Raw genomic sequence first — 27,076 nt, 5'->3', positions numbered from 1 at the left:
CGATTATACAGAGAAGCCATTTGAGGCACAGAGAGGTTACAGCAGTTGTCCAAGGTCATAAAGCTACAAAGTGTCAGAGCTGGGGTTCAAATATAGGCGGTCAGATGCAGAGTCTCTATATTAAGACACAGTCCCTGATCTGGAAGAACTCACAATCTGGAGCATATTTACAAGCATGAGGCGAAAACATCTTGCCCTTGTATCTAAATTACTCAGATGTAGTAAACACACATTCAGAGGAAAAAAGGAGAAATATACAAAGGAAAACTAATGGATGACAGAGTCCCAGATATCTGTAGATGCGTCAGCATATCTAAAGCCTGATTCTGCTCCTGATGGCGTCATTAGGAAAAAGTATCCTAAAATAAGCTACGTTAGAAAAGAAGACAAAGAGGGAGCTTTCTCACCATCCATTAACATAACAAGCTGAAGTCACCTTGTGTGCGCGCGTGGACTTGCCTGTGCACATGTGAGCTTGTGACAATTTGGGCGTATGTGTGTCTGCTGGAAAATTGCCCTCCCGGAAGTCATGCCTATTCTTCATTGTATGCCCAGAACCTGGCAGGGCACATGGGAGATAATGGATGATGATGAATGAATGACTCTCAGCTAGTTAAAGAATAGCTTAAATTGATTTTTTACTTCCTGGACTTTAGAATGGCTCAAATCTAGATCATAAGGAAAAAGGGCTGCTGGTGACTGGAGGTATATGGGCATTACATGACTGTTAGTCATTTGGGAGAGTGTCTGGTGTTCATGAGATCACAGCTCCAAACCTGTAAAGGTCTAGTTCTCACACTCGGTCCTTCTCAAGACCCCAAGCTCTGGTTGTCTTGAAAATGTATTTAACTGGTTATGAAAAGGACTGGGTAGGAGAAAATGGGTGGCTGAGCTCAAAAATCTGTTCTGCCTCAGGGCACCTGGATGGCTCAGTCAGCTGGGCTTCTTGCCTTTGGCTCAGATCATGATCCCAGTGTCCTGGATCAAGTCCCGCATTGGGTGAGTCTGCTTCTCCCTCTGCCTGCCACTCCCTCCTGCTTGTGTTCTCTCTCTCTCTCTCTGACAAATAAACAAATAAATAAAATCTTTTTTAAAAAATCTGTTTTGCTGCAGAAAAAACTCAAAGTGCACTCCCAGTGATGGTGAGCTAAGAACAATGCATTTCCTTAAACAGTATATATTCAAGCTCATCTTACATCCCAAATACAGCAAGCAGAAGTAGAAGATACCTAAACCAGAATGCAGGGCCCGCATGTCAGTTTCACAAGCTGGCAGGGGCTGCCCAAAATCCTTCTCAACAGCATTAATGATCAAGCACTAGGTTAACTGCTGGATGACTAAGCTATGTCCTCTTATGCTGAAGGAATTCACAGAATTGGTGTTCCTACCTCCTCAAAATTTGTAGAATTTCTCTATCATTACTCAGTTGAATATTCTTCACCTTGGGTAACAAATTATGAACGTGACATTCATCGGGCCCCAAATGGGACCACTCTGGAGAGTCTGGGAAAAACCCAGAGAGCTACATGAAAATTACAAAGGTTAAGATTTTCTTCCTCAAGTTCAAACAAGAAATTCTACTTGTCACTGAGATAACAAAAAAGATAAAATTTAAATAAGGTAATAAGTACCAAGCAATTTATATTTAGCTTTTCAACATTTGAAGAAAAATGACACGCTCTCTACCCAGATCTAATTCCTCCATCTGCCACAAACTTGAGACATTCTTCCATGAGCTTACTTATTGTATATATTACAGGCAGGAGAACCAAGTTGCTAAGAGCTAGCATGTCTCTATAACCTATTACCCAAATCAGAGCACTTCTGAAAGTGAATAAAGTCACAAGAATTACATTGGGACATCAGAAGTAACCTGGGACAATCCCAGACAAACTGAGAAATACTGTCACCCTATTAATTGTGCTCTGGTGTCAGAATTGGATGATGGGCAGGGAGAAACAATTGAAGGCTTTTGAATAGTGTTGTTAAGTGACCACAACTTCAGGAAGCTTAGACAGAAGTGGACTTTGGCCAGAATGGACCAGAAAAACATCGAGGATAAGAAAGCCCAAGAGAACGTTCTTATGGCACTAGGAAAGAAGCCACAAGAGGCCAACCTAGGACAGTGGCAATAAAAAGAGAAAGCCTGTATAAGAGAACAGGCTGTTAAAGAGGTCAGATAGGTTGTAATACTAGTCTAAGTAGTTAGAAAATATTAAACACACCTCAAGGGACTCGACAGGTAAATGCATAGCAGAGGACATGCTGATTGGAAAAACCAAGGGAACTCGGATTCTAGGGCAAAAGCCGTCTGCTCCCTATCTCTTCTCATACTTCCTGATCATGTCGCTAGGCTTGCTGGGGTGTGCTTCATTCCAAGGAGAACTGGAGCCCTCCACAGACCGCTTACTATGATGAAAGGCACAGGTAAGCCAAGAGTTTCCGTCACCAGGAGGGTAATAAAATGCCACCAACAATTGCACCAGACACCACTTGGTGGCACCAGTACCCTGAAATGATTGAAATGCAACCTGCTATTCTTGATCTTAAAGTGGAAACCTTGGACTCCTAAAAGGTCTGGCCAACCCTCAAGTTCAATTTCTTCCATGATTATCTGACTTCTTCCAGAACTTTCACATCCTCCTGTATCTCAGTCTATGGGAATCCTGAAAGCTAGAAGATGAGAACGTTTTATTTCAATGATCTCTTATTTCAAAAATTCTTTTTTGGCATATACACATATAATTTGCATAAATGTGACCACCTCTTTCAACCACATTTTTCTTACATTAGCCTTTTCCTTTTTTGTTTCTTTTCCTCACCTACCACCACCTTCTAGACAATCCATCTTAACAGCCTAGAACATATCCATTCATGTTTGTTCCATCACCATCTAACCTTATACAAATGCATGTATAGGCAAAAGAGAAGTATAGAGAGATAATGTATAAAAGTTTTTTGATCAATGATTTAGAAAAGGACTCATATAATATACTGTTTTACACATCTTGCTTTTCTCCCTCAACAGTATCTGGTGGTAATCCTTCTAAGCAGCTCGTATTGCTCTAATTCATTTTGAGGGGATGTTGTTATGTAATAATCCATGGTATAGACATACAATAATATATCCGACAACAGTTCCTTATTAAAGGGTATTCACTTGCTTTCAATTTTTTGTTGTTATTTTGCCACGATAAACAATCCTGCTGTAGAAATCCTGTGTTTGTATCCTGTAAGGTAGTGTTCCTGTCTCCATGAGTTAAATTTCCAACAGGAGAATGCCGGATTAAAGGGTAAGTATATACTTTTAACCTAAGAAATGTTTTTCTTAATTTCACAAAATTTTAAGAAATGTTGCTAGATTTACATCCCCCACAAAGCTCTTTAAAATCCCCATTTCCACCAGCAAAATATGAATGACAGTGCCCTTTACCTCACATCTCCACTAGCAATGTGTATTGCTGCTTTTTTCTTTTGCCAGGCTGATGGATGTAAAGTGACAACTTATCATTAACTAACTTCTTGTTTTCCCAAATGGTTGTGATTTGGAGCATCTTTTCAGTTTTTTGTTTTTTGTTTTTTGTTTTTGCCATTTTGATCTGATTCTTCACAGCTTTTGCCCAAAGCAAGGATTTTTTAAAGGGATTTTTGCTTAGTAATGAAGCTAGAAAAATAATGCTGAACATTAAAGAAAATGGAAAAAAATAGGTTTTATCATGATCACTATTACCTATATTTGGTATAACACTAAAAGCACTTGGGTGCTCAATTCGGCAGCACATACACTAAAATTAGAACAATAGAGAGAAGATTAGCATGCCCTCTGCATAAGGATGACATGCAAATCTGTAAAGCATTTCATAGTTTAAAAATACATGCAAAACATACATGCATGCATATATACATACATTAAAACACTGGGGAGCCAGAAAATAATCTGTGAGTACTATTCAATTCTGAAATGTCGACTCTAAGGGCAGAAGATGGTTATTTCTCTCTTCATAAGGAATTATGTCACTGTTAGTGCTTTGTTTCTGACTGGACATTGTGTTGCTCTATATGCTTAAGTAGGACTTGGTATTAAATCGAACCAGTTGCATTTATTTGAGTGTCATTCAAAATACTTGTTTAAAAAAAAAGAACAAAAATCAGTAGGGAAAGAAATTGTATTTTTAAGCTTCTAAGAAGATTTTATAAACAATGGAGCCCAGAGAACAAAAAAAGTCATAAAATGACTTGACAGTGTCCTTTTAAGTGAACATATGTGAGTTTATGCCTCCATATGTGTTCACATATGTCCTACATATGCACAACCAGCTGCTAACCAACCAAATTGTTCAATGTGTATGTTTACTGTAAAACAAGCCGAAAGTGTTTGGTCTCTTTGTTAGAGAAACAGCTCATAATTTGAAGTATACAAACGTCAGTTGTTTCTCATTTCTTTTTTTTTCCAAGCCAAATGAGCTGTTGATGCCCAATTTGGCAGGGTCCTAACTGAGGCTGACTCTCGGCCAGCTGCGGAAACCTGGCCCTGAAAGTTTGGGAAAATTTTTACAAGAATAAGGAGCTTTTCCTAATGGCTCCCTAAACCAGAGGAAGTTTCCTTAGAGCTTCAGCCAGTTTTTTCCCACTCAATATCCCAAAGGATAATCACTAACATTGCTTGGATACTAATGGATGGAGTTAGGGTGTGAAATGAGGGTCCTCCCCGACTTTGGTCAAATACTCTTTCAAAACCCACTCTTAACAGAAAACGTTCTAGGGAGGTAGAGATTATATCTGTGATAACAACTTTATCTATGAGTCCTCAGTATCTCATCTTTCATTCAGCCTTTAGACAGTGCTCCGCAGCTTAAAATGGCGAATGAAATTTGGACCAATTTCCAGTTGAAGGTCCAGCCTTTGGACGGATTAGACCCCTACTTCTACAATCACAGCATTGAACCCAATCATCACGATCGGTATCCTCTACTACTCACATTAATATTCTCTGAAGAGCAGGCTGTTGTGAAAAGAGCTCATGCTCTGGAATGGAAGAGTCTGTCCAGTCCTGGCTGTGTCATTGCCTGGCTGTGTGGCTGTAGTAGCTTCACGCTTTCAACTTCAGTTTCCTTAGAGCTATATGGAAATAGTAACACAGACTTCCTAAGTTTCTGATGAAGATGAAATGAGATAACCTACATAAAAGATGATGTGCAGTACTGGGGACATGTTAAGGGCTTAGTAAATGTAAATGCCCTCCCTCTCCGTGTCTCTTTTCCTCTCTCTAGTCCCTGCAAAGAGAGAGAGAGAGAGAGACATAAGAACCAGGAATATTTCTTGGTCAAGGGGATAATCCAAAAGTCCCCAATCCCCAAGATGGAGGGGATGGGTAAAGGAGAGGCTGAATTCAGCAGAAAAAAATCATTTAAAATGTTCTCTCTTTTTTTTTTCATATTTTTAAATTATTTTTATTAACATATAATGTATTATTTGCTCCAGGGGTACAGGTCTGTGAATTGTCAGGCTAAAATGTTCTCTTTTGACAAAAAAATAAAAATAACAGAAATAAAACGTTCTCTTTCAATATCACTGAAACCAGACAGATGAATATGCAAGGGTGTTCATGAATGCATGCCCATTTATTGAACACCTACTGTTTGCCTTGAATAGTGCTTGACAGAAGAAATATTTCTTAAATAAATGAATGAAAACCAAACCCTTAAAGCACCATCATAATTTCTTCTCTGACGCTCAGTTTCCTGGGATTTATTTATTAGTGATGATTCTCTGCTTTTCAAAGTGAATGCCATCATAAGGAAGAAGTATGGGTATCTGCTGTCACTGTCTTACTCAGCCCCTGTAAAACCAGAAGCATCCCACCCATCTTTCTGTCTGCCAACACAGGCTCTTTCTACATCAAACCACCTCTCATTCCTTCTTTCCCTTCCTCCATTCAACCTTCTGAAGGCTGTCCAGTATTTGGCACAGCTGAAAAACACAATTCCTCTTGCTGCAGGTGTCCGTGTGTTTGGAGCAAAATGAGCCACTGTTGACAATTGTAGAGAAAGGAAGAACAGCTGTTTGCATCTGGGCGTGGGGTAAGAAAGAGAGAACAGCTGGTGGCAGCTGTGGCAGACAAGAAAGTAACCCAGTGAGCAGCTGCTGGTAATTCAGAATCTACTAGACTGCCCGGAATAACTGAAATCCAGAAGAAGCATGTGAGACTCGATTTAACTACTTTACTGTATCCTGTTCTTCATTAGATCCGACTTGTCCTTCATTAGGGACATTCCCATGATAGCTGCATGAGGACTCCCAGTGGGAATATCAGATCCCTCCTTCCCATCCATACCCCTTTGGAAAATCAAACCAAGAAAAGTAAAATGGCACAGACATTACTTCCAGTAAGCCCATGCTTATTTTTCCAAGAGGAAGCAGTCTATGGTTGACAAGGGAAAAAATGTTACCAGTGATGGATCTATCATAAGAATGGGCAAAAAGAATTCTTTCTATATTACAAGAGATTATGGTCATTTTGATGATGATCCCACACTTCAGAAGTCAGTAGGCTAACATAATGTGATAACTTAAGTGTAATAGAAGCCTAGAAACATACATTTTAAAACCCTGTCAGGGGTTTCAATATTTCTTTTCTCATATGTATGTAATCCTGTGAATGTGTATACATAGAATTATTTCCCTCTACTTTCTTTTTTATTCTTAATAAAAAGAAGATAAAGATGTCTTTATATCATTCATCTGATGACAAAATATTTGTTTAATTGTCGTGCTTCCCACTGGTTCTTTTAGTCATCTGGAATTCCAAGGTAAACTGAGAGGCCCCAAAATGTGTCATCTACTTCTCATCTTGTTCATCACAGAAGAAAAGCATCTCATCACTCCAATTTATAGAATTTCAGCTCTTTAGTTTCTAAGGTAAAGTTCAAGAGAAGAAAAAAGAAACTACCACAATGTTATATATTAATAAACTATATACAACAAATGCCCCCAAATAAAAGAATCATTAAGGAAATTATACGGCAAGCTATCTGTATTATCTGTATTTACAGAAATGATAATTTTGCAGATAGTGATAGGGAAAATGCTTGTGATGTGTAGCATTTGTGGAGAAGCCTGCCAAGCTTTTTCACACATGAAAAGTTAATGCGGGGTGCCTGGGTGGCTCAGTTGGTTAAACAATTGCCTTCAGCTCATAATCCTGGAGTCCTGGGATTGAGTCACACATCAGGCTCCCTGCTCAGCAGAGAATCTGCTTCTCCCGCTAACCTCTCTCCTCTCATGCTCTCTCTCTCTCAAATAAATAAATAATTTTTTTTAAGTTATGCAAAACATACATCATGATTAAAACTAAGGTAAAAGGATAGGCATAGGACAATGATGTAAAAAGAATTTGTTAAAATAGAAAAAGCCAAAGAAGACAGCAGAGGAGGAATCTTAAATTTTATTTCTTTTATATATTCTTTCTGTTGATAAATTATATTAGTATAAAAGATCTAAATAATAATTAAACTATTGTGAAAATTACTAATAAAATCACTAAACTATAAGCACCATAAGGACTGGATCCTTCCCTGTTTCTGATCACCTTTACCTCCAATGCCTGTCACAGTGCCTAATTACCAATAAAGATTTGTTGAATGAAGAAGTCAATGAAATGAGTCATCATTTTAAAATAAGATTTATAAAAGAGAGAATGGAACCACTTCCACCAATGGCATACGTGTGACTGAGAAAAGAAAGCTAGCTCTATTCTAGAGATCAATTAGAAAGATTCCCGAAGATATGCTAATGGTATTTTGAAATCAGCTCTGTCCTGCCTGGTGAGATATGTGGCCCAGCCAGGCCTAAATGAGCCCCCACATTCTGAATTGGAAGGGAGAGAAACTAGACAGTGCAAATATGCTTCCAGCTCTAAGATAGGATTCTGTGACTTGGAGTCACAGAAGTAGTGGGACTTGGAGTAACTTGGAGTAACTTAAAATGGGAGTAGTTGCCAAAATACTCATGTCACAAGCAGTTGGCCCTCAATATACCGACCAGAATGGCCCATGGCAAAGTTCCCAGATGTCTTGTGCTCTAGGTGAGTAGCTTTCCTCAAAGCAAATTTGATTAATGTTTCTATCCACAGCTCCCCTCTCAAGTCCAGGCTTGGTTACCCAGTCTGGCATTGAAAGCTTGAGTTCTAAATCAGCTAGTACAAATATGAGATTTTTTTCACTCTTGATTTTACTGTCCCATTTTCCTGCAACAATAAGGTCCACAGTTGAAAGGATTTTCACTATGTCAAAGGCTGCCTTTGAATCAGCCTTGCTTACTAAATTCCTCCCTGGGGAAGTTGGGATAGACTCATCATTCCAATATGAACATCCTTATACAAAGTCTGTTTTCCAGATATCTTGAACCTTCCCCAAGCCAGCTTATATAAAGTGTGAATGTTCCATGTTAATGTAAAGTACTCCTACACTCTAAACATGAAGTAACTCAAGACCCTGACAAATTTGTATGTTATCCAAAATATGTTTGCAGATTTTTCCCTCTTGCCTATAAAATAGCATTAAAGGAAATGTCTTGCTCCATAAATGTAACTGTCAAGAGTTTAAATGACTTACACTTCATCATCATCATCACCAAAATCATAAACTGCCTTTTTTTGTCCAGGGCTGGAATTGTAGTATACTCAGCATATTCAACAGATATTTGAGTAACATGCTGAGAAGATGCAACCACTAGGTTTTTATCAACCTTCCCTAAAGGGACCACAGCATATAGTTATTTCCAGATATAATTTCTATATTAGAAGTGTGAAGGCTAATTTTATGTGTCAATTTGACACAGATACCCAGATATCTGATCAAATATTATTTGTTGTTTCTATGAGAGTGTTTTGGGATGAGATTAACACTTAAATTGATAGACTGAGCAAAAGCAGACTGCTCTCCATATGTGAGTGGGCCTCATCCAATCAGCTGACAGCCTGAATAAAACAAAATATCTGACTCTTCACCAAGTAAGAAGGGATTCTTCTGGTCTGAAGGCCTTCATACTGGTACCTTGGTTTTTTTCTGTCTTTGAAGTTGAGCTGAAACACTGGCTTTTCCTGAGTCTTTAGTCAACCAGCCTTCCGACTCGAACTACACCATCCATTTGCTCTTTTGGGTCTCCAGCTCACCCTACAGATCTCGAAACTTATCAACCTCCATAATCATATGAGCCAATTCCTTAACTAGATCTCTTTATATACACAACCTATTGGTTCCACTTCTCTCAAAAATCCTGAGTAAAACAACACATAAGTTTTAAAATACTATTCAGCACATGAGATTCTATTCATTAAAAGAGGACTCTGGAAAGATGGCAGAGTAGAAAGCACCAGGGATCTGTCTCTCCACCCAGATAACAATTGCGTTGAGAGAGTCTCTCTGATATAACTATTTTGAAACTCTGGAATCCTTGAAGGCTTGTAATTTCCAAGGGAAGACTTAGATGGTAAGTTACAGTTAATTTTAGTCAATTTCAGTTCTTGGAAGAGTAGTTACTAACCGTTCCCTACCTCAGTCCTATGGTAGGCAGCTCTGCCAGTGTTCCTGGAGCAGCCTGCACATACTTTGATGGAGCCAGGCTAGGAAAAAAGGATGTTGTCCTTTGGACAATCTATTTGGAAATCTATGCTCTGCTCATTGATTGCTGCTTCTGATCAAAGAGGTACAGACAAAGAGGTGGGCAGCCATTGTTGTTTCACTTCCCCTCTGTTGTTGCTAGCCCCTCCCCTGCCAGCTAAAGTGAATTCTAGGGGTTTTAAATTTTTCAGCTTTTCTCCTTTCAGAAGCCAGACATTAAAGTCTAAAACATACAAAAACACCTGCATATTTGGAGAAAATTAGAAAGTAACTGCACGTGCCCAGGAAAAAGCTCAGAAAAGACATTAGAAGACCTTGAATTTATACCTCAGCTGATCCTTAGCATAGGGAGAACTACAGTAATCAGAAACAAACAAAGAAAAAACAAAGACAATAATAAAAATCAGTAAACCTTGGGGAAGAGTGAGAATCCGATTTCCAGAGTCACCCTGGTATGTTCAGTGTAAAACAAAAAAGCACAAAGTATATAAAAATAGGAAACTGTGGCTCATTTATAGGAAAAAAAAAATAAACCAACAGAAACTCTCTGTGTAGACTTAATAGCAGATCTCCTAGACAAAGACTTTAAAGCTCTTATCTTAAAAATGCTCAAAGAACTAAAATAACATGTGGAGAAAGTAAAAAAAAAAAAAGTGATATGTGAACAAAATGGAAATATAAATTGATAGAAAGTCTAAAAAGAAACAACAACAAAAAAATCTGGAGCTGAAAAGTACAGTAACTGAAGTAAAAAAAAAAGATCACTGTAGGGATTCAAAGGCAGATTTGAACAGGCAAAAGAAAGTATCAGTGAACCTGAAGACAGAACAAGGGAACCTATCAAGTGTGAGGAACAGAAAGAAAAAAACTGAAGGAAGGCAAACAGAACTTAAGAGATCTGTGGAACACCATATCTAATCCAGTAGAACTAAGATGTGCAAAGAAAATGTAGCATCTTTTTTTATCCTTATAAATTCAGTCTCTTCCAGATTGTGTCTGATAAATGCTGTCTTTAAAGCTCTCCCCTTCTCTCTTGCTCCTACAGAATATATCAGTTTAGAGTACACAGGCACTGATATGAGTTCATGATGACTGGGGGTAGGGAATGGGGCATCTTGGATCCCATTCACCATCTGAGTTCTTGCTGGTTCTTCCTGTGGGATTGCTGTCTAATTTCTGAACTGACCTGCTAAGGTGAAAGTGAACCTGTCTTTAGGGCACTGTACTGACATTCACTACTGAAGTCAGTAACAGAAGCCAATTATCTCTGGTCTTGAACTCTCTCAGATCTCTCCTTATACTCTTTGTCCAGTCCCCAGACCCCCAAACAACCTGGTGCCACCCCCCTTATTTCTCTGACTTCTTTTCTGTCATTCTCCCCCTTGCCCACCCTTCCCCAGCCACACTGACTTTCTCTCTGTTCCTTGAATACACCTGGCATGTTCCTATGTCAGGGTCTTTATACTCTAGCCCTCTGTCTAGGATCATGGTTTTTTCCTTCACTATATTTGAGACTTTGCTCTGATGTCACCTTCCATGTAATATATTCTTTCACCATCTTATTTAAAACTGAACACCATTCCTGAGATCCCATAGTCCCTTGTTTATTTATTTCCGTGGCACTTATCACCATCCAATATAACATATGATTTACTTACTTTTATTGTCTGTCTCCCTCCTCAACAATACAGGTTCACTGTAGCGATTAGGACTGGCAAATGGTGTAGAGAACTTAGAATTAATGTGGTACTTGCTGCATGACCATGAGATTCAATGACGTGAATCAATCCCTTAAGAAAAGTTGAGCAATGAATGATTGAATAAACAATAAGATTTTCTATTGAGTCAGTAACATGTTTCCCCCACCCATTCTAGTCCTTCACTTTTCATATTTCCACATTTTCCTCATCTCTGTCTCTACTGGCTTTCTTTTTTAAACTCCAAAGGTACCAGCCAATGACAAAAATGTCTTAATTTTTGTCAAGAACTTATTGAAGGCCTACTTAAATTTTTGTATTAGTGAAAGTAAACACTGGCTGCTGTAACAAAAACATTTTAACCAAATAGAACCTTATTCTTCACTAACATTATCAACCCCAAGTGTTATATGCAGCTGGCAGGTGGATTTTCCCCACAGATGGGTTTTTAAGGATCAGGCATCTCCCAGATTAAGACTCCAGGTGCCCTATCAGTCACTCAGCAACCAGGAAGGAAAGAAAATAGGGGATGAGATAGATATCAGCTGCCTAACTACCTTGACCGCACACATCACTTCTGCTTACATATCATTGGTCAAAACTAGATCATGGCATAACTGGATGCAAGGAGCCATGGAAATTGTAGTCTCTGTTTAGGCAACTCTTTCCCTGTGCTGATTCTATGCCATGGAAGGAAAAGCACAGATCTTATTTCCCATTTAGCTTTTTCTACCATCGCTTGTCCTATGGTGTATAGGCATTCTCACATATATTACTTCATTAATTCCTCCAACATCTTTATCAGGTATTAATATCATTCTCGTTACATGGAGGAAAACACATCCAGAGATAAAAACTGGCCTCTCAAGTCTTTAAGATGTGACTTCATTCATGGAGATTTACATTTTTAATACAGTCTTTCCTGAGTTATAACTTAGATACTACACCATTCACCAATTTAAAATATACACTTCAGTGGTTTTTAGTATGTTCACAGAGCTGTGCAACCACCACCATGGTCAATTTTGGAACATTTTTATCACCCACAAAAGAAACGTGCGCTCAGGAGCACTGGGTGGCACAGCTGGTTAAGCGTTCAACCTTTGGTTTTGGCTCAGGTCATGATCTTAAGGTCATGAGATGGAGCTCTGGAGTCAGGCTCCATGCTCAGTGCAGAGCCTGCTTAAGACTTTCTCTCCCCTCCCTTTGCCCCTCCTTCCCAATCTGTCTCTTTCTCTATCGCTCTCTCAAACAAATAAATATTTTTTTAAAAAGTAAAAAGTAGAAATAAATTCAAAAAGAAATATACATTAGCATTTCCTTCTCATTTCTTCTTTAGCCCCTATTTAGCCCTCAGCAACCACTAACCTACTTCCTGTCTCTCTAGATTTGCCTTTTCTAGACATGTACTATATGTTGGCTAATTGAACATAATAAAATAAATATCCAGATATAAGTGGAATCATACAATACATGGTCTTTTGTGACTGGCCTCTTTCACTCAGCATAGTGTTTCCAAGGTTCACCCATGTTGTAGCAGGCATCAGTATTTTATCTCTTTTTATTGCCCAACAATATTCCATTGTATGGATATACCACAAATCTGTTTATCCATTTATCAGGTGATAAACACTTGGACTCTTTCCATTTTTGTTTAGTATGAATAATTCTGCTATAAACATTTGTGAACTAGCTTTTATGTGAACATACATTTTAATTTTCTTGGCTCTATACTTAGAACTGAAACTGCTGGGTCATATGGTAACCTGTGTGTTATCTCTTTTTTAAAAAATTGCCAGGCTTATTTTCCAAAGTGGCCATGCCATTTTACGATTTTCTTATCAGTGTAGAGTTAGAGTGTTTTCATTTCTCCACATCCTCCCAAAGCTTATTTTTAAATCTTTTCTATTATAGTAGGGTTTTCATTTTGAAGGATGACTGTTTCTGTCAACTTCAAGAATTATGAGTTATGGATCAATTCCTCTAGTAAAAAGCTAAGTAAGAATGGAGGGGCTTAAGAATAATTTTAAAGGATTTGTCCTCTGTGCTTTTTCTTCCAGGTGTACCTTGCCTTAATCTGCCATTTGGATGCCCAGAAATCCGAAGCTGTGTTGTGGGATTCCATAAATGCTTGCCCTTTTTGAGTTTACCCCATATTGCAGACTCTTCCTAATCATTCCTTTTTTGACACTTTTTTGCAGACTCTTCCTAATCATTCCTTTCTTGACAATCACAATAAATAATTGGATGCAGGAAATTTTGAGCCTTTTGTTTCAACCCATCTATTTAGATACTGTTGACTTTCAGATATGAGAATCTTTTAACTCCTGTGTTTAGGAGTAGAAACATTTACATCAAAATTATGCTTACCTGGATGAATACTCATTCATTAGGAAAGTATTTTTTAGAACTAATTTCTATTAAGCTACTTTAATAGATAAAAATACTTGATAAAAATTTTTTCCAAGGCATTAAGACATTTCTAATTTTCTTCTCTTTTGGTTTTTAATTTACTGAAATTCTTTTCATTGGAATCAGTTATTTTCCACATAAGGTTTAAATGAAAATGTTATTGAACATTTTTTTCCCTTACTGTTCATATCAAATTTTTCTTGATTATAGTTTCTACAATTGCATGTGTTCTTTTATGGTCATTATTTGTACTAAGTCCAATGGTCTCAGGTCAAATTATTCACACCCAAACTTAGTAAAAAAATTGGATTCTTACATCAATTTTTAGGCAATAATAAGTTTCAACATGTGCCAATTTAGTTGTTGGCAGTTTTATTTAGTGTTGATTACTTTTGCCAAGTCTAATTTTTCCTTGTTCAATATTTGTATGTTTCAATGTGAGCATCAAGACATGATTTGTCATCAGATTTTCATCTCTAACCAATTTTACCATGTGCAGTTTCAACTATTGTCCTTTGTTTTGTGGTGATCATTCCTAACAGTAATATTTAGTATGAGTTGGATAAGGGACTGACGGTTTGGATTTTTTTTTTAACTAATACATGAGAAAACTGTAAAAAAGTTCCCTCAGCTATGTCAAAATTATTCTGCTGTCTGGATTTCTCTGTCTTATGACCTAATTCTTTAACGTATTTCCAGTCATTTTGTATATTCTCTACCAACTACCCACGTTGATGGCACAGCAACAGCAAATGATGGGATCATAAAATCCTTGGGGTTAAATGTTCCTGCGTCATGAAGGCTAGGGGTTAAACAACCCAGTGTCACAAGTAAGATATCCAGTTCAATATGCCATTATGTCTGATTCATCACTGGGATCAGCTAGGGAGCTTTACCTTTAAATGTAAATATTCCTAATGGATCTCTTCCCATCCTTGCCTATCCTTGAAGCAAATTATCACTTCATAGATCTGGGATAGTCTCCCAGCATCTGCAATTTTTTAAAAAGTTCCTTTAGTGATTCTTATGTCTATCCACAAAAGTTTGGCTGTCTTCTGGGCTAAGCCATACCCAGAAAAGGGCTATCTGTATGGGTCATGCTATGTTACAATACTTCCATACCTTAAACTTACCAAAAAAGAGAAATAATATATTAGGAGGAAAAAGGACACTGCTGGTGGCTAAGGAAGAGTGGACGGGTGCCCTAACCAGAAGGGTCTGGCAAAAACGTAAGAGGTGAGCAGGTAAGTGGTCTTCAATCTGGAGATCAAGAGAAGGAAGTGGAAGCAAAACAGCACAGTTCAGAATCTATGTGCTCAAACTGTAGGCACCAAGGGGTCTTGCCTTTTTCACAGCTTTTGTTCTACTTTGACTGGTCCCGGGCAGACTTTTAAGGCTGGACAAGACGGTGCCTTGCTCAGTAACTACATCATCAGGTAACCTGATACAGCAGATATAAATCTCAGTCTACAACTCAAAATTTGGGGGGTGGGGAAATAGAAATTTATTTCCTGTGATTCAAGTTATTTTCTATTTTTGAGATGCTTATTCTCTATAGAAAGAAAAATAAGTTCAGTCAGTTTAAAGTTTGCCCTAAAGTGGGTCTGAAATAGGATGGCAGGACTGTGGTTTCAGTGCCAACATATTATGAAGGGAAGCCTGTTATGTCACCTGCAGAGGCAAATGGACCCTCACCCAAAGTCTGGTTTGGATGTTGCTACTGATGCCATCACACGTATACCAAACAGTTAGGAAAAGGCTTATTATTTACATAAATGAGATGTCTGGGAGGGCAGGGAAGGCCTCTCAACCAAGTCCAAAGCGAAAGAGCAAGGAAGAGAGACTGGTATCGATTTTTAGCTGGGTGGAGGGGTTGGGGCTGAGGATGTGCGTCCCCATGTAGCAGGAACTTGTGGTTTTGCTGGTGCCAAAATGGTGAGCCCTCGAGCCTAGACAAGATCAGCTGGTCCAGATGTGGTACAGAAGGAGAAGAGGAAGAGGTGAAATTTAACAGCTGTCAACAGTCAAATATCAGAGTCCAGATCTTCATTATAAAGTCATTCGTCTTTGATTTCACTTGTCTACACAGAAATCTTCTGAAGCAACCAGCATCTTGCCTGATACTTGATTTGTAATAATAATAATTATTATGGCTATTTTTGTTAATTACAAAGTCCCAAGAACTGCCCTGTTTTACACGGATATTTCATTTAACCCTGACTGCACTCTGAGGACACAGGTATTATTACTAATTACCCCACTTTACAATTGAGGAAAGTGAGGCACTGAGTTAATGGCATCTGCTTCTCTCTGGTAAGAGTCAGAGCCAGGATTCCAACTTAGACTGTCTGGTTCTTTACCTCTATTTCCTGTCCTCCTCATTCTTCTCATCCTACCCCAGCATGATATAACTGAGCTGCTCTGGTGCATGAGCAGTTGTACAAGTCTGTCCCGACCTCTAGAGCTTGCTGTTTCCATGTGACTCTAATCCTGGAAGCAGGGCTCTGAGCCCCACTCTGCGAAACAGACCAGCCAAGATCCTGGCAGAAGTCAGAGGCACTTCCTAACTGGATAATTAAAGATTTTGTAAAGGAACTGTTTACAAAAATGTGAGCAGAGGTTAGGAAAAGCAACAAAGGAGGTGACAGGGAGCCATCACCACCCTACATCCAGCCAGAATAAATGAGGGGAGGAAGTGGCTACAGGAACCAAAAAGTGACCAGAGCAGAAAGGGCCATCTGACAGAAGCTGCAGCCTTCAGTTAAAGGGCACTGCTGGGAAGGCAAAGGAATAAATACCCCATTCTTCTTTTCCTCCTATTCTCTAGATCCCTTGCCAATGTCTTCTACTGGCCAATGAAAGAATGGAGGGCAAGGAAACTGTTCATATAGTCCATACGGATAGTCACCTAGGGCACCAGGCAGGATGAAGGGTGGGATGTGGCTCTGGGGAGTAAAGCAGATAATCGCCGTGGTAGGCTTTTGTCACTGCTTTTATCATTCCTCCTTATTATACTTTTGTCACTCCTCTTCCCTTCTCTTCTCTCCCCAGGCTAGGTAAATAACAAACTGACAAATACAAACACACACACACACACACACACACACACACACACACACACGGACAGGAACATGTCAGGGACAGGAAAGGAGTGCTCACTCTCTCTCTCTCTCCCCCCATTCTGCCTCCTCATTTCTTAGTGACCTAGTCAACTGCAAATACTACAGTGTCTGCCACATATTGGCTTAAATACAAAAAAAAAGGTTTATCTGGCTCACATAACTAGTTTTATGACCCAGTGGCCCATCAAGGGCCCCAAGTCTGTCCATCTTTCAGCTCTACCATCCTTGATATTTTGGCTTTCATCCTCACTCTTGTTGTCTTTTGGTTTCTAAGATGGTTGCTCCTCCTCCAAACATCACATCTATGCAACCGTGTAATAGGCAGAAAAAAAGGATAAAGGAAAAGACTCTCAGAAATGCATCATTTACATCTCTTTGCCTAGATTGAATCCCATGACCACGTTGGACTACAAGAGAATACACCCAGCAAGTGGTGTGAGTTGAGAGAACTGGAGTTCCCTTGAAAAGGGTAGAGGGGCAGCTGGGTGGGTCAGTCGGCTGAGTGTCTGACTCTTGGTTTCAGCTCAGGTCATGATCTCAGTGTTGTGGGGATCAAGCTTCCTGTCGGGCTCTGTACGTAGCTCAGAGTCTGCTTGAGACTCTCTCCCTCTCCCTTTGCCCCCCACCATGTTCTCTCATTTTCTCTCCCTCCCTCCCTCCCTCTCTTTCAAAGAAATAAATCTTAAAGAAAAGGGCGGAAAGGAAATAGACACTGTGTAGGAAACTATCAGTGCCTGACATTCCATTTTTATCTGTATCACAAATCTGCTCTGCTCTCATAACTCCTTAGACCTTTGGAAATCAAATCCAGAAAGAGACTTACAGACTTAGAAAGAGAGAATATACACTGAAGCACATGACTTCTCCAAAGTACAGGTTTATCACATCTTCTTGCAGGTGGTGTGAACATGTGACCATCTTCTCAATAACTGAATGTGAGCAGAAGAACTGTTTGCCCCTTGAAGTTAGGTCTTAAGACACAAGACCTTTGTTTAATGTATATCTTCCTCCCCTCTCTATGGTCTAAAAGCTAGTGCCTCTGACCAGCCTCTGCTATGCTCTAAAGGATAATGGACTAGTGAGATAGCATACCTCTAAATGTCTACATCAATCAGGAACATATGCAAATCTGGACTATTAAATCCAGGACTGTTACGGAAAGAAAAAAGAACTTCTTTATTGTATAAGCTACTGCCTTTTGGGGTCTCTATATTACAGTTTTTATCCTACCTAATGTAGTTTCTATCCCAAACATGATTCTCCAGGATGGTTACAACCTCATGCAGGGCTGTGCTTGGGTTAATTTGTGATATTTTCCTAGGTTTCCCCAAATCAGTGGTAGAATTCTTGCCCTCCTCATTTGCTTGTCATTACTCATTTTCCCAGCGCTCTTTCTCTTTTCCAAACACTATTCCATCCTTCCCATTTCCCCAACCAGAGTTCAAACGAGAAGGGAGTAAATTATTTTTGTGGATAGCAGCCATTGTTTGGGCAGTGTGGAAGTTGTTGAGGATGAAGATACACAGTTAGGAACTAAAGTCATGGGCGAGAGGGGTATGGAGAGCACCTGAAGGAGACCAGAACATACGAAGGCCACACTGGGAAATTCTCAGTCCCTCCTCTAGGTCAATGGGCAGACAGAGTCTCATCATTAAACCTAGTCTAGGCTCATTCAGTGCTCTAGATCTATGCTGCTTGAGACAATTAGTCTCAGATTCTTTGGTACGACTGCCATCAGGGTTTTTCTTAAAATTAAACCTCTTCTCTCTGACCTCCTATGGAATCTTGCCTTTGTAATTCAATTTAATCATTTATCAAGTGAGTGCCTGAGGTATTTAAAATTCTGAAGAGAATATAGTAAATGACTGTGGAGACAAGCATAGACATAAGAATTATGAGAAGGCCTTGGACAATGCCTCTTAGCCAAGATCCTACCCATCCGCAATTATCCCAGAAAAACCCCTATCTCCACCCAGAGTCTATAAAGAAGACTTCTGTCTTGATGTCCTATTGACATCATAGGGATGCATAACACTTTTGATTCTCCTCATTTACCCAGAAAAAAATAAAACAGTTGAAGTATTGAAAAAAAAAGACTATAGAAACTTTAAGAATCTCAGAGATGGCTATGAAAAATAGGAGAAAGAGATGAAGAGGTATATTTTCAGTTACTCTTAGAGTGCAGGGGTCTTGATCTGAAGATCTTGGATAAAAGGATCACTATCCAGCAGCCCACTGCTCGGTCCAAATATCAGAATAGCTATCACCTTTGTGATGTCACCCTCTGGAAGATTCCAAGGAATTCTCAGTTTTAGATCTCCTGTTGACACAGAAGTCCAAGAGGTAGATGTATGATAACTTTCTAACTGGGAGACAGGGATCCAAGGATTGATTCCCAGGACTTTTACTGCAGTGTATGTAGTTAGCAACACTTGATATGGTCCTTTCTAATGAAGTTTGAAAATAGTCTTATGTTCTTGTCATTTTCTTTAATCCAGACCCAAGTGTGTGAAGGTCATGCAAGAGTTCCTGTAGATTAACATTTGGAAAAGCTGCTAGGACCTGTTGATTATAATCTTGAGTATGCTGTGTTAATCCCCTAGAGTATTTTGCCATGTTGGAGGGTGAAAGAACAGTTAGGATGGGGGTGAGATCTCTACATGCACTGAGTATCCAGTGACCATTTCCTATGGAGATTAGGGCCATGAAGTTTAAGTATAAAGCCTTTGGCCTCAGCAACTAAAGTTCCTCAGATAGTTTTATAAGTCTCAGTTGGTACCTCTATCACCAAACAAATAGGTGGATATTGCCAAATGGAAAACACAAAGTCTTAGAGTTTCTTCTCTACTATCAAAGCAGTTGCTTTATGGCAATGAAAGTCTTCTAGAAGTCCAAGAAATAGAAACACAATAGCAAGTACATACTCATAACTACATGAGGTGAGTGACTGAATGAAATCCATCTGTAAATAGATGTCCAAAAGATCTGAAAGGTTTTGGGTTGTGTTTTTACCGCAGCTTTACAATTTTCTCAAGACAGTAGATTTGACAGATGGGAATCGCACCACAATCTTACTGAAGTGTCCACAACAATGCTTATTGATGATGTTTTTAAGATTTCCTTTCCGTAATGGGTCATAGCATGCAACACTTTTTGAGAAAATCCACTTCAATAACTTGATGGAGGTCAAGAGAATATCTTGGTGTTACCATAGCTACCTGGGAGGATAAAAAATTTAATCTTTTCCAATACACTTCTTTATAATCAAATGCTGATACTAAAATTAACTCAAGACCTAATGCCGATACTTAGGAGCTAGTTTTGGCTTTGACTTTTAGACTTGTTGGAAAGCCTGAAGGTGTTAAAGCAACTCATTTAGTATAGTAATCTGCTATTACCCTTTGTTGGTTGAGTCTGCTTTTTACTATGGGGCCCAACCTTAATATAGTCTATTCCTTTGTAAAAACAAAGCATCTAATAGGAATTTTATGTGACTACCATGTTTAAATGAAATACCAGATGCAGTTAAACCACATTGCTTCCAAAGCACACCAAAATCATGAGCTATCCCAAAAGCATATTTACTATCTGTATAGATAGTTCCTCTCTTATCTCTACCTAATTGGCAGGCTGTAGTAACTGCTACAATTTCAGCAACTTGTATGGATCTGGCCCCTGGGAAAGGATAATATTTGAGTGAGTTGCCGTCACATACTAAGCTAAACAACCTCCTTGCTCCATTCTCTAATAGGCTCCATCCATACGCATTTCTAAATCTGGATCGTCAAAGAGTTTCAAAGAGATCAGAGTGAGGTAAGAAAAATTCCTGAATAAGTGCATGACAGTCATTAGGTTTGCTTCCTCCTCTGGGAGAGAAAGAAAGCTGGGGGAAGGAGAGTCTAGGAGCTACAGCAATGGATAGAAATACGTGTGAGTGAGAAGAGAAGGATTTCATAGAAGGTTAATCTAAAGCAGAAAAGCATTGAGTGTTTTCAGTCAACAGTAAGGTCTGAGTGACATGAGGGACCATAATGTTAAGAGGACATCCTAAAAATAAATCAATAGAAGCCTCAATTAACTATGTAGCTGTTGCCACTGAAGACAAACAAAGAGGGTAGACTTTTGTTATAGGTAAAGTGAGAGGCTATTATGAGTGGTGGGTGTCAGAAGCCCATTGGGCTATTGAGTTAGAACCCTCAGAGCTTGTCTTTGGATGCTTCATATACAATAGAAGGAAATGTCTATAATAATCGGAGAGTACAAGCATAGGAGCTTTTGAAGAACACTTTTTAAATTACAGAAGGCACTAGGTGAGTCTGTTCCAGGCAAAGGCTCTGGTACTGGGAAATTTATCTGTACCAAAATAAAATAATCTTCTCTTCCATGGAGTTTGCCCAGCCCACATTTGAGTAGCACTCCATTTGCAAGGTAGATTTCACTCCAACAGATCTACCAGAGTGGAATCATTGTGTAGAAAGCATGTTGACTAATGATAGGAGATTCCTACCACTGAAATGTTTTAGCTACTCCAAGGAAGGAGTGATGGAAAGGTGGGTTTATGGTAGAATATGTAGGTCTGGTATCAACAAAAAAGGAACATCCTTGGTTTGTTGGTTTTTTGGTTTTGTTTTGTTTTGTTTTTGCAATTTTATGGAAATTTCTTCCTTTTGTCTTAAAGGCAATTTTGGACAAACTGAAGGATCTACTTACTCAAAAGGAAGTAATTCTGTCACAAAAATTTGGTCCTCTATTATTTTAGATTCTGTCTTTTAATTCAAGGCAGAGCAAGCATTTTTCCAGTATCCCTTTTCTTTATAATATCTACACATATCTTTGTTTAGTTTGGCTATAGAAATGTTTTTGTTCTGGATTTATCTAATTGCTTAATTGTGAAGAGTTGCTAATTGAATCTATATATTTTTTTTTTCTGAGCCAAAGTATCTTCAAAGTGCTCAAGTTTTTTCAGTCCAGAGAGAAGGCCGTCTACCATTCAATTGTCTGTTTCCTAACTAAATCTGTCACTTCTATTTTAAGACCATCAATACAGAGGTGGTTAGGGCAATTGTGATATCTTTGTTCCCACTTAGAAAAGAGTGTTGTGTAAAATAGTAATTAAGCTGTCTCTGAAATTAAGGATGGATCTGAGTTTTTCCCCTCCTTATGTAACTGGATTTTTGACCCATCGATTTTGACAGGAAAGTTCTCAGGAATAGCTGCTAAGAGAGCTTGTCTGGGTTTTACACTTTTTATATCCACCTGCAGTTAAATTTTATCCCATTTTTTTCTATCATTTTAGTAATCAATCCATCATGCTTTTCAAATCAAGTTCAGCATCTCTGCTTAGATGAACTAATTGAAAGAGATCAAGGACTCCCTGACTATAAATTCCTAAGACAATGCTTAAATTCTTAAACTAACTTTTGTCTTTCCTAAGAAGGGATTAGAAAGTTCTTAGCTATATTATGGAAATCTGATTTTCACCAAGGTTTAAAGCTGTGAAACAATTTCCATCTACATTAAAAGATATTGAAGGGATATTCTTCAGTAAGAGCACTGTATTTAGGAAGGGACAGTGGAGAATAGGAAAGGGGGTTGAGACAATGTGCAGGGAGATGAGGAGGAGGAACAAAACATGGGGAAGAGGAAGTGAGAGGGGGCCAGGAGGAAAGTCAATCTAAAGATGGGGCAGAAGAGAAAAAAGAGAATTTAAGTTTGGATTTTTAGATGATCCATATTTTTATTAGCTTTTTCTAAGGAGTCCCGAAGTAATTTTATAATTTTGCTGTCTTTTAGAAGATTTTTGTCTTTAAGAGGACTCTTCTTACCAGTTAAAACTTGTTGACCATTAAATATTTGGAATCTTTGAATCCTTTGATGGTAAGGTGCCAATCAAATGGATCGTCTCAATCATATCCCAAGTTCCTCAAGGTGGTCAGTAAAGTTCTAGAACACTCACAGAGCTTCCACAATTTAGTGCTATTGGCTTTATAATATTAAACGCATATGCAAGTGGCCTGAACAAACTAACAAAATCTCCTTGGCATTATGGCCCCACTGTGACTATGAACACCTCTACTAGCAGAAAAATCAAACCTAGAGATGTATACAAGATGTATACAAGACAATAAAGATGAAGAATAAAGGTTTAGACAGTGCTTCAAGGCCAGGAGAGCCAAGCGCTGGTCTAGTCCATAGAAGGAACTGGTCCTTTAACAAAGTGGTCTGGGCGGAACAGCAAAGTGACCAAACCTGCCTGAACCTCAGCAGCGGAAACTATGGAATAAAATCAGCTGGAGAGTCATTACCATAAGGCTCTGAAAGGAAGGCTCCAAAGGAGCATTTTAACTTGGAGAAGGACAGCGGAAAATTTTGCATGGCTTTAGCAGGAGGGGGTTGGCCGAAATTCAGCTAGACTTAGCAGGACAGGGTTTGGCGGCAGTCCAGCTAGTTTCGGAAATGGGAATACAGAGATTGTTCTTGTGGAATAAGAGTCATTGTTTGGGCAGTCTGGATTTTATTGAGAGAGGTGAGGAGGAAGAATTAGGGGTTAAAGTCATATGCAAGAGGGGATGGGAAGGAAAAGCAATGGGGGTCCAAGAGATTTGAGAGTCGGGGGTACAAGGATTTGTGAAAGCCACAGTGGAAAATTCTCCCGTCTTAAGTCACTCGGGGTCTCTTACACACAAAAGCTATAAAACTTGTTTTCACAGGGGCTTCAATGCCTTCATTCAAAGTGATTTCTAACAGTGACCATGTTAGTGGGAGCAATGTCTTGTAGCAGAACTCCCTTAAGCCTCGTTAAACTGCTGGACTAAGCTGTGGATTGGGGGAATTCTGGGAGAACAGGAGGAACTTTCCTCTTGATGGCCTCTTCTTTATATAGATGATAATTCAAATCTGTCAGGAAGTCTGCAGGGTAAGATTCAAATGGAAAAAGGTAAATCCAATGGATAAATTCCTCCATATTACTCCATATTATCATGTCCAGATAAATGTGAAAACCTTTTAGAATTCAGCAGTGGTCTTTTATTCTGTCAAGATCCCAGGATAATGAAGCATAATTTTGAGGAAGAGAATTCAAAGTACTTGGATGTTTGCTTATTTTGGTTCAGGGGAATGCTGGCACCCTTAGAAGACCAGCCCTTAAGTATGCGACATTGGAATGGAAGTCAAGTAGGAAAAAGCGTTGGTTCTTCTTACATAAACTTCAGTTGAATATAACTTTCTCACGATATTTCAGCTCCCCACCCCAATCTTGGATAGAAATAAGTGAAAAGATAGGACCAAAAGAAGAGACAATGTTGAAAGATTTTCCAGATGCTTTAAAACCCTGGAAAGCATTCAGTTCTGGTTTGATCTGGGGTATAAGTTAGTCCACTCGTTTTTCTTCTCTGGATCATACAGCTGGTTCCTGAACTGAATGTTCATCCATGCCCTTGTGAACAAGTTCCTTGTGAACAAGTTCCATAGCAGTTAGAGGTGAAATTATTGGAGAGGCTTCCATAAATCTGAGTCATTGCAGGGAAATTTTGTGTTACTTTTGTCCTTTCTCCTTTTCATGATTAAAAAAAATTTAATAAAAGCATTGTTTTTGCCATAATTTCAAAGAAGGTCATAACATTTATGGATCTTGGCAAAAGCATCATTTAAGCAACGACTCATTCCAACTTTGAGACAGATGTAGTGTAACATGCTGTAGGTGTTACTTGTCTGTACTTAAGAGTCTCGTGAAATACAAAACCCATTCATTATTAAATTTTAGTCTTGTTTGAGGCTTATTTGAACTTGTTTTTTCAATGTGCATGGAACGTATAAAAATTGGCTTTGTCCAGAACATTCATTTAATTGCTTTTGACTGCTTGGTGAGTGCACAACGTACCAGGCATGACAGTGTTTTGTGTTAAGAGAGTGTAGTTCTGAAATAGCAGAAAAACAAGGATAATATTGTTACAATTTAATACAAAATCCATTAGGTCTGGGATACTGATAATCATTATTTTACTTGTGTATCCCTGAAAAGGCTTAATGATTAATTATGCACTTTTCTGCACCAGATGGTTCTTTTGGAATATATATTTCTTCTCTTCCATTTGCCATTCAGCTACTACATTCTACCAAGTCAGTATTCAGAACATTTTTCAACTGTCTCAAGAACATAAACTGTCGAAGTTCTGTAATTTTTAGTGCTATGCTCTAAAAATTATACAGAGATAGATTTTTTTTTTCCTGTATCTAAAAGGATCTACTTAGAGGTACTCCATTTAACAAACTTGTATCAAGTTAAGTGACTAGAACTGTGATACGTACTATAGATACATCTTTTTTTCCCTGTGAAGGTAAGATTAGCGTGTTTGCTTATACATACAGGGATATTTAGGAGAAAGATATAAGAAAAATTAGAAAACCAAGCCTTCACAAGCATGTCAAATTGGAGGTTCAGGTACGCTTTCAGTTAAAATTGTTACATAGGTAAGAAAAATAGGTAGCTTTTAGGGTGCCTGGGTGGCTCAGTGGGTTAAGCCGCTGCCTTCAGCTCAGGTCATGATCTCAGGGTCCTGGGATCGAGTTCCGCATTGGGCTCTCTGCTTAGCAGGGAGTCTGCTTCCTCCTCTCTCTCTGCCTGCTTCTCTGCCTACTTGTGATCTCTCTCTGTCAAGTAAATAAATAAAATCTTTAAAAGAAAATAAGTAGATTTTATCTTCCTATTTAGCCCATTCTCTTCCCTTTGCTCTCCTCATCCTTCTTAATGGCATTTTGTCTCAGCTGTAGACACACTTATTCAGTTAGTTGTATAAACTAATTCACACTAAGGTCGTCTTGAAAGAAATCACTAAATATTTGTTGAACATCTCCCATGGACCAGACTCTGTATTTGGGACTCTAAACTTTTTTTCTTTAACCTTTAAATCATCTCCCAAAACATCAGCATTAACTGTAAGCTTATTAAAAATGCAGACTCTCAGACCTACTAAATTGGAATTTGCACTTTAACATAATCCTCAAGTGATTCATAAACATATTTAAAAATCTGAGTTACAATAATCTAGAATAGTGGTTCAACTTAATCAGAATCACTGAGGTGGTTTGTTATCAGGTCTACATTTGGGTAAACTCAGGTCCAGAGGATATAAAAGAGCCAAGACTGATCTTTGCCTTTAAGCCTTTTACAACATAGCTGGGGATCAAATCAATCACACATCAAGTACAGAACAGTTAAGTGTCAATCTGGGTGATTTTGCCGTTAATGCAGTCGTTCTGAGAAAGAGTAATGTGGAGTTGAGTTGTCAGGAAAAGTTCTGTTGCCTGGGAAGATGATGGTACCACTGATTAAATTAAGAAAGATGGAAAGTAAGGCTGATTTGTAAGAAAAGATGACACGTTTCATCTCAGATATATTGACTTAGAGAGGTGATAGATTATCAAAGGAAGTTTGTTCCACTGATACTGGACACGCATGCTCCTACTGCAGCTAAAGCTAAAAATTAAAAGACTATCTTCCCCTTGAGGACAGGATCCCTCCATTACTCACTCTTCTATCATCAGTGCTACTGGTATACCTGGCACACAGTAGACATTCCATAGCTTTTTGCTGGCTTAATGAATAAATGAATTTAGATTTGTTCCTTAAAATCACAACCCTTCACAAATTTTCCCACTTCAATGCATTTAGTCTTTGAAAGGAGACAATAGGAATAACCAAAAAGCTTAACCCAAACTATAAAACTTTAATAGCAGATTTTCAGGGCCTGAGGAAGCCAGAAGAAAAATATTTTTAATAGGAGACATTTAATTTACTGTATCACCTGTTGATAAGGCAAGTATATGGGGAACTCTACACACATCTCTTCTATTTTTTTAAATGTTTGTCCTGTGTTCTATTAGAAGGAAAGTTGTTAGTAATCTTAAACACTCCCAGAAAGCTTTTAAAATGCAGTGGAACAGGGCACGCGGGTGGTGCAGTCAGTGAAATGTCTGACTTGATTTCAGCTCAGGTCATGATCTCAGGGTCCCAGGATCAAGTCCCATGGTGGGCTCTGCGCTCACTTGGTGTGGAGTCTCTCCTTCTTCTCTTCCCCCTCTGCTCGAGTTCTCTCTCTCTCTCTCTCTCTATAAAGAAATAAATCTTTTTTAAAAAATGAAGTCGAACTTTATGATTTTCCCATTACCGTTATTGAATAGCACTAGGTGCTACCGCATGCAAAGTCTCCTTCTCTAAGCCAAGAAA

General features: G+C 38.7%; 2 long non-coding RNA genes and 1 other non-coding gene across 3 annotated transcripts; 2 read left to right on the top strand and 1 right to left on the bottom strand.

Annotated features, from left to right (window-relative positions):
• The first annotated feature begins 3,761 nt into the window (after positions 1-3,761).
• On the top strand, positions 3,762-3,868 carry LOC116594572. Its single transcript, XR_004287286.1, has one exon. It is a non-coding gene; the product is annotated as a U6 spliceosomal RNA (small nuclear RNA).
• Positions 3,869-6,770: 2,902 nt separating this feature from the next.
• LOC116593143 lies at positions 6,771-19,111 on the bottom strand. Its single transcript, XR_004286773.1, has 4 exons — positions 19,024-19,111; positions 17,944-18,000; positions 11,279-11,410; positions 6,771-6,913 (listed from the first exon to the last, which is right to left on the bottom strand). It is a non-coding gene; the product is annotated as an uncharacterized LOC116593143 (long non-coding RNA).
• A 99-nt stretch (positions 19,112-19,210) lies between these two features.
• Positions 19,211-26,665, top strand: LOC116593144. Its single transcript, XR_004286774.1, has 3 exons — positions 19,211-19,265; positions 20,603-20,664; positions 26,584-26,665. It is a non-coding gene; the product is annotated as an uncharacterized LOC116593144 (long non-coding RNA).
• The last annotated feature ends 411 nt before the right edge of the window (positions 26,666-27,076 follow it).

The sequence above is a fragment of the Mustela erminea genome, chromosome 6 (assembly GCF_009829155.1).
Source record: "Mustela erminea isolate mMusErm1 chromosome 6, mMusErm1.Pri, whole genome shotgun sequence".
NCBI classification, from domain to species: domain Eukaryota; kingdom Metazoa; phylum Chordata; class Mammalia; order Carnivora; family Mustelidae; genus Mustela; species Mustela erminea.
Note: the sequence above shows the minus strand (reverse complement) of the source record. Positions and strands in the feature narration are given on the sequence as shown.